This window comes from Arachis ipaensis, chromosome B01 (genome assembly GCF_000816755.2).
Source record: "Arachis ipaensis cultivar K30076 chromosome B01, Araip1.1, whole genome shotgun sequence".
Lineage (NCBI taxonomy): Eukaryota > Viridiplantae > Streptophyta > Magnoliopsida > Fabales > Fabaceae > Arachis > Arachis ipaensis.
Window position 1 is genome coordinate 6,957,245 of NC_029785.2, and position 6,846 is coordinate 6,964,090.

Sequence of the window (6,846 nt, forward strand, 5' to 3'; positions counted from 1 at the left end):
AAAAATATAATTCCTTCCATTTTTATTTTACCACTATAAAAGACCATATATGCTAGAAGAAAATATCATTCGTTTACCAATTACTCTTTCCTCTTTCACATAAGATTATTAAAAAGAACATTAATAATCCAAAAATATCAATATATATATAATGGTCTTCATTTGATGAAAATTAATAGATTTCATTTATTAAATTATATATATAGATGGTCCATATAGAGATATGGCCATTGAACTGACCCACTTTGAGAATTCCTTATTGTTATAATTACCGCATATTTGTCAATAGAATATTCTCAAGATGAATATAGTAATAGAGTTTCCTTTGAACTACAACTATCATAGTAATTAACAATGTATTTATTATACTTTGATTTCGGACACCTACTACCCTAGGGTGCTAGTTGAATGGATATTGGGTTTGATTTAAATACATGTAACAGTAATTATTAGTCAATAAGAAATCTGTCAACTCTCAGTAAAGAGTTTGAACTCTATGATTATAATAACTGAGATAAATAAAACATTAACCAAGGAAATTGAATGAATGAAGAAATGAATTTCTTAAGTCATTCACATGTTGTCCTGTCTCTAATTATCCTCTGTTTATCGAAGAATTTGTAGAGACTTGTAGGCTTGTAGCTACTCGTGACGTATCAATCATTTGAATCATTAGTTCCCTTATGATATTTAATTTTTTCTGTGGCAGTTCAATGTAACAAGATTTTGTACTATAATTTAGAGCAGCCTTGATTATAATCTGATTATAGTATTAAATTTTGATTTCGATTATTGAGTTTGATTATTACTATAAGCGTGTTTGATTATAACCAGATTTTGTATTATGATTTAGAGCGTGTTTGATTATATTCTAATTATAGCATGAGTTTGAACTTTAGTTTGAATGTTAAATTTGATTATTATCTTAATTGCGTTTGATTATAACTGGATTTTGTAATATAATTTTAGAATGTATTTGATTATACTCTAATTATAACATGCGTTTAAACTTTGATTTAGACGATTCTTGAGTTTGGTTATTACTTAAATACGTTTAATTATAATAAGATTTTGTAATATGATTTGAAATGTTGATTATAATATAATTAAAGCATGAATTGAAACTTTAATTTGAATTCGTAAGTTTTATTATAATTGGATTATAGTTAAAATAAATAACGATTAAGATTCAGGATACATTCACTCTTCAACACAAAAATAAAAAAAAAAAACAAAAAGTGACACATTTTATGGGCTAAGATTTAAGACATATATTCACTCTTTAATGTTTAATGAGTATATCTCAATAATCTGTTTATTTCAATAAAAAAGGCTATAGATCTAAACAAATCTCCTTTTAAATAGACAAAAATTATAAATCTAGTCTACTTAATATACTAAAACTGGGTTTTCCCCTAACTACTAAAGGTAACGTGTCGATCTCTCATGCCTCCGTTTTCCCTCCAAAACGAATAAATTTTTTTCTATTCTAAATTATTTTATTGTAATTATATTATAATTAATACTAAATGAATAATATATAATTATACTAATTTAACAACATATCTTCATTATAATTAATACTAAATGCACTATTAAACTACTTATCAATTATCAATTAAAAATACTTTTAATAATTTTAATGATAATAATAATATCAATAATAGTAATAATAATAATAAAAAATCTTTGTTACCCGATTCACGTATATCAAATAATTTTTTTAAATTATTTTATAAAAAATATCTTTAATATAATTATATTGTAATTAATATTTAATGAATAATATATAATTATACTAATTTAGAAACATATCTTTATTATAATTGTATCAAATCAAAATTTAATGCATTATTAAAAAATTACCTTAATAATAGGTAATTTACATATTTATTTTTTTTACTAAAGTCTATATATAGTGTCTTCCTGTGGTATATGAATCTAAATTTGAGAACATATATTTTATTAGTGGCAAGTTGTTAACCCATTTATATTGATAATAATAATTTTATTAGGATAAATATCAAATTCTATTCGTAATATAAAAATATAAAATTTAATTCCTTCCATTTTTATTTTACCACTATAAAAGACCATATATGCTAGAAGAAAATATCATTCGTTTACCAATTACTCTTTCATTTGATAGCTTTTACAACAATTCTTTTTCTTCCTATTAAGCGTCATTGCAAGAAGGCAACTATCGTAGACACAAACTACCACACTCTCCAACTTTCATGCTCATCATTCGGAGCTATATAGATATGTTATCTATGAAGTATTTATAGACTATGGTGTTATCATGTATGCATAAATAAAAAATATTTTGTATTTAAATTTAAGTCATTTACCTGTTTGTAGTATATTGTAGTGTAAAATTACTTTCAATATGTGTTGTATAATGATATTATGTTCTAATTTAAGCTTTTACTTTAGAACTGTATTATGATTTTATCTCATCATTTTTTCTTAGATATCAAGTTGACGTATTTTTATTTATTATTATTATTATTATTGAAACGGATGTAATATGAAATGTACAAAAAAAAACTCTCACATTCAATTTATTTTATTGTAGTCTTCTATCTATTCTATTTATTTTTATTTTCTTCTTATTCATTTTATTTTCTTTTTAAATGTTATATAATTTATTATAATTTATACCAATCTCTTTAATATACTAAAATTGGGTTTTTTCCCAACTTATGATGGTGAGGTATCATTTAGTAATCATTAAATATATTTAATATAAATAACCAAGTTTAATTAATTAACAAATGAAAGAAAAAATTATTACATGATTGTAGAAGCAACAATAAATATATATATATAACCAATTTAATATTAATAACGATAATTATCGTTATTATTCAATAATAATAATAATAATTATTTTTCCTTTTATTAAAACACTCATCTAATTGAATTAATATAAATATTTAATGAAAATAAAGGATGGATTTTTTGGCTTGAAGGATAATAAAATCAAATATTTTTAAAGATTTTAAAACTATGAGTATATATTCTTCCTATATTAATATACGCAGGTATGTTACCTCATTTTTTTTATAAATAGAAAATAATATTTATCCATTAAATTTGTTAGTTGCTCAACTGATTCATCTTATTTATTGTGATTGAGATTGATATATAATCATAAAGATTTTTTTTTCCTCCATTAATTTTAGTAAAAAAATTCATGACGTAAAATAAAATAAAATAAAGTCAGTATCTACTTTTTTCTCAATATTTTTTATATTTACGGTAAATATTAAATGTAAAAAAAATAATATTAATTATTATCACTTTTATTTATTTACATTCATAATTAAATTTAATATAATTATAGTAAGTCTCTATAATTATAACAATTTATATCTGTTACATATATAGCAATTATGTTATATATAATTAGGGCAAAAAACGCAAATGAGCCAAGGATAGCTCAATTTTACGCAAATCCGCCAAATGAAACTTTGCTACGACAATCCACCAGATCAGATATTTATATAATTCGAATCAATAGGATTCGAATTAGCCTCACACATAATTCGAATTGAAACAATTCGAATTAATGTTTGTCAATCTAAGCACGTAGTTCGAATTAACTAATTCTATTTCTAATATAAAAATAAAAAATTTTATTCCTTCTATTTTTATTTTACCACTATAAAAGACCATATATGCTAGAAGAAAATATCATTCATTTACCAATTACTCTTTCATTGAGTAGTTTTTACAACAATTCTTTTTCTTCCTATGAGGCGTCGTCACAAGAAGGCAACTATCATGGACACAAATCAGTATACACTCTTCAACTCCCGTACTCATCATTCAGAGCAATATATGATATGTTATCCATTAAGCATTTATAGACCATGGTGTTATCATGTATGCATAAATAAATAAAAAATTCGTAATTAAGTTTAAGTCATTTATCTATTTTTGTGGTATATTATAGTGTGAAATTACTTTCAATTTGTGTTGTGCAATGATATTATGGTTTAATTTAAACTTTTATTTTAGAATTGTGTTATGATTTTATCTCATCATTTTCTCTTAATAATTTTATACGCTTTACTTTTTTTTCAGTTTTATTTTGAATTTTAATTTAGTACTCAAAGGTAGTGAAATTCCATTGATACTGAAATAAAGTTACAAAAGAGTCCATATGGTAGAATAAGTAAAATAATATGATACCTACGTTGCAACATTCAAATGAAACAACTTAGGATCTAAAATGTTTATCTTTCTCTTTCTCGCCGTCTATTATATTATCTATTCTATATCTATTCTATTATGTAAAAATCAAATTTTTACCTTTAATGATAGAATCAACGTAGCATGCTTCTGCTTTATTTTGTTTAACTCATTAGAGACAATTCATTATGATGAATTAATTATATCAACTAATTGATTTGAATAGATATTTAAGTATCACACAATTTAAAATTATGTATATTAATTATTTGATTTAATTTTTATGATATATAAATTTAAGAAATAAATTAAAATAAGATAATTGGGTATGACATTATTTTAATATTGTAGTGTGAAATTAAAATAAGATAATTGGGTATCACATTATTTTTATTATAATTAGTATTTAATAAAATAATGCATAATTATAATAATTTAGAAAATTAAAATAAAGTCTAATAATTTATCTTCCGACTGCATACATATGTAGAATAACTTTTAAGAAGGAGTCATGTATAGTAAATACGGTTGATGATTGTAAAACTGTATACTAACATTGATATAATATTATTTCAGGTATATGTTTTGCAGGCATCAAAGAAAAGTGTTGAGTTATTTTTTAGTAAAAAAATAGCTATTTGAAATTATAATGATAAATATTACCTTTGACTTCTCATACATCATTCAAGTTCTCTATCCGAGTCAAATTTGTAATGGACTGCGAGTTCGATTTTAATAACTATGTCAACTACACTTAATGTGTAACGTGACTTTTCATAATTCAAAAGTAAGAACCATTCAAGTTTTTTATGTGAGTCAAATTTGAATTATACATATCTGTATGAACACACATGATAAATAAATTTTGACTATCATGAAATTAGAAAAATAGCTATTTGAAATTATAAATGATAAATATCACCTCTGACCTCTCATGAATCATTCAAGTTTCCTATCTGAGTCAAATTTGTAATGGACTGCGAGTCCAGTTTTAATAACTATGCCAAATATACGTAATGTGACTTTTCATAATTCAAAAGTAAGAACCATTCAAATTTTTTATACGAGTCAAATTTGGAATGGATTGTGAGTCAAAATTAAATTATAAATATCTGTATGGACACACATAATAAATGAACTTTGATAGTCCTAAAATTAAAAAAAAATAGCTATTTAAAATTATAAACGATAAATATCACCCCCCTTTCATGAATCATTCAAGTTTCCTATTTGAGTCAATTTTGCAATGGACTGTGAGTCAAATTTGAATTATAAATATCTGTATGGACACACATGATAAACATAACTGTCCTGAAATTGTGACTACTAGTTAACCTTTTCAACAATATTTGAGGAGAGATCTCTCATTCTTACTCTTCTTTTCATATGAACATTCAAGTACTTTATACATCTATATATATCACTTCTGACCTCTCATGAATCATTCAAGTTTTTAATGTAAGTCAAATTTGTAATGGACTATATGTTAATCAAATTTGAATTATAAATATCTGTAAGGACACACATGATAAATAAATCTTGACTGTTTTGAAATTGTAATGGTTGGTTAACCTTTTTAATAGTATTTGAGGAGAGATCTCTCATTCTTACTCTTCTTTTATGTGAACACTCAAGTGCTTTATACATTTATATATAATTATATATCACTTCTGGTCTCTCATGAATTATTCAAATTTTCTATGTGAGTTAAATTTGTAATGGACTGTGAGTCAAATTTAAATTATAAATATCTGTATGGACACACATGATAAGTGAACTTTGACCGTCCTAAAATTGTGACTGCTGATTAACTTTTTTAATAATATTGAAGAGAGATCTCTCATTCTTACTCTTCACATGTGAACAATCAAATGCTTTATACATCTATAAATATATATATATCACCTCTGCCTCTCATAAATCATTCAAATTTTTTATGTGAATTAAATTTGTAATAGACTGAATCAAATTTAAATTATAAATATCTGATGGACACACATGATAAATGAACTTTGATTGTCCTAAATTTGTAACTGCTGGTTAATTTTTTCAACCGTATTTGAGAACAGATCTTTCATTCTTACTCTTCTTTCAAGTGAACGCTCAAGTGCTTTATACATTCATATATATTACCTCTGAATCTCTCATAAATCATTCAAGTTCCTATGTGTTTCGCTGACAAGTTCCCTGTAAGCACTTTTTTGTCTGCAACATCTCCGAAAATTGGAAAATGAAACAATCAATTGAATCCTTTTTGAATGAGTTGATGTTAAATGTGAAATAGAACAAAAATATGTCGGTTAAATTATTCTTCTTTCTTATTGAGAATATTACAATTAGTAATCAAGATAACTCAACTATACATTTAAATGCAAATGACTAAATTACTCATTGTGATATGCCTTAATTAATGTTCATGAGTTATCTGGCCTTTGCTTCTGTTAAAATGTTTCTGTTTAAAACCATTTCAATAAAAAGATTTATAGTTGATTAACTTGTTGTTTACTTGTTCCTTTTTCAGCCAATACCATGGGTTTGAGCTCAGATTCGGAACAAGTTCCAAAGCCTGCGCGTTCAGGAGAATATGCTTCTACGCCAATCTCTGAAAATACTTTTGCTGAGTGTAATTAAACTTCTAAATTTTTC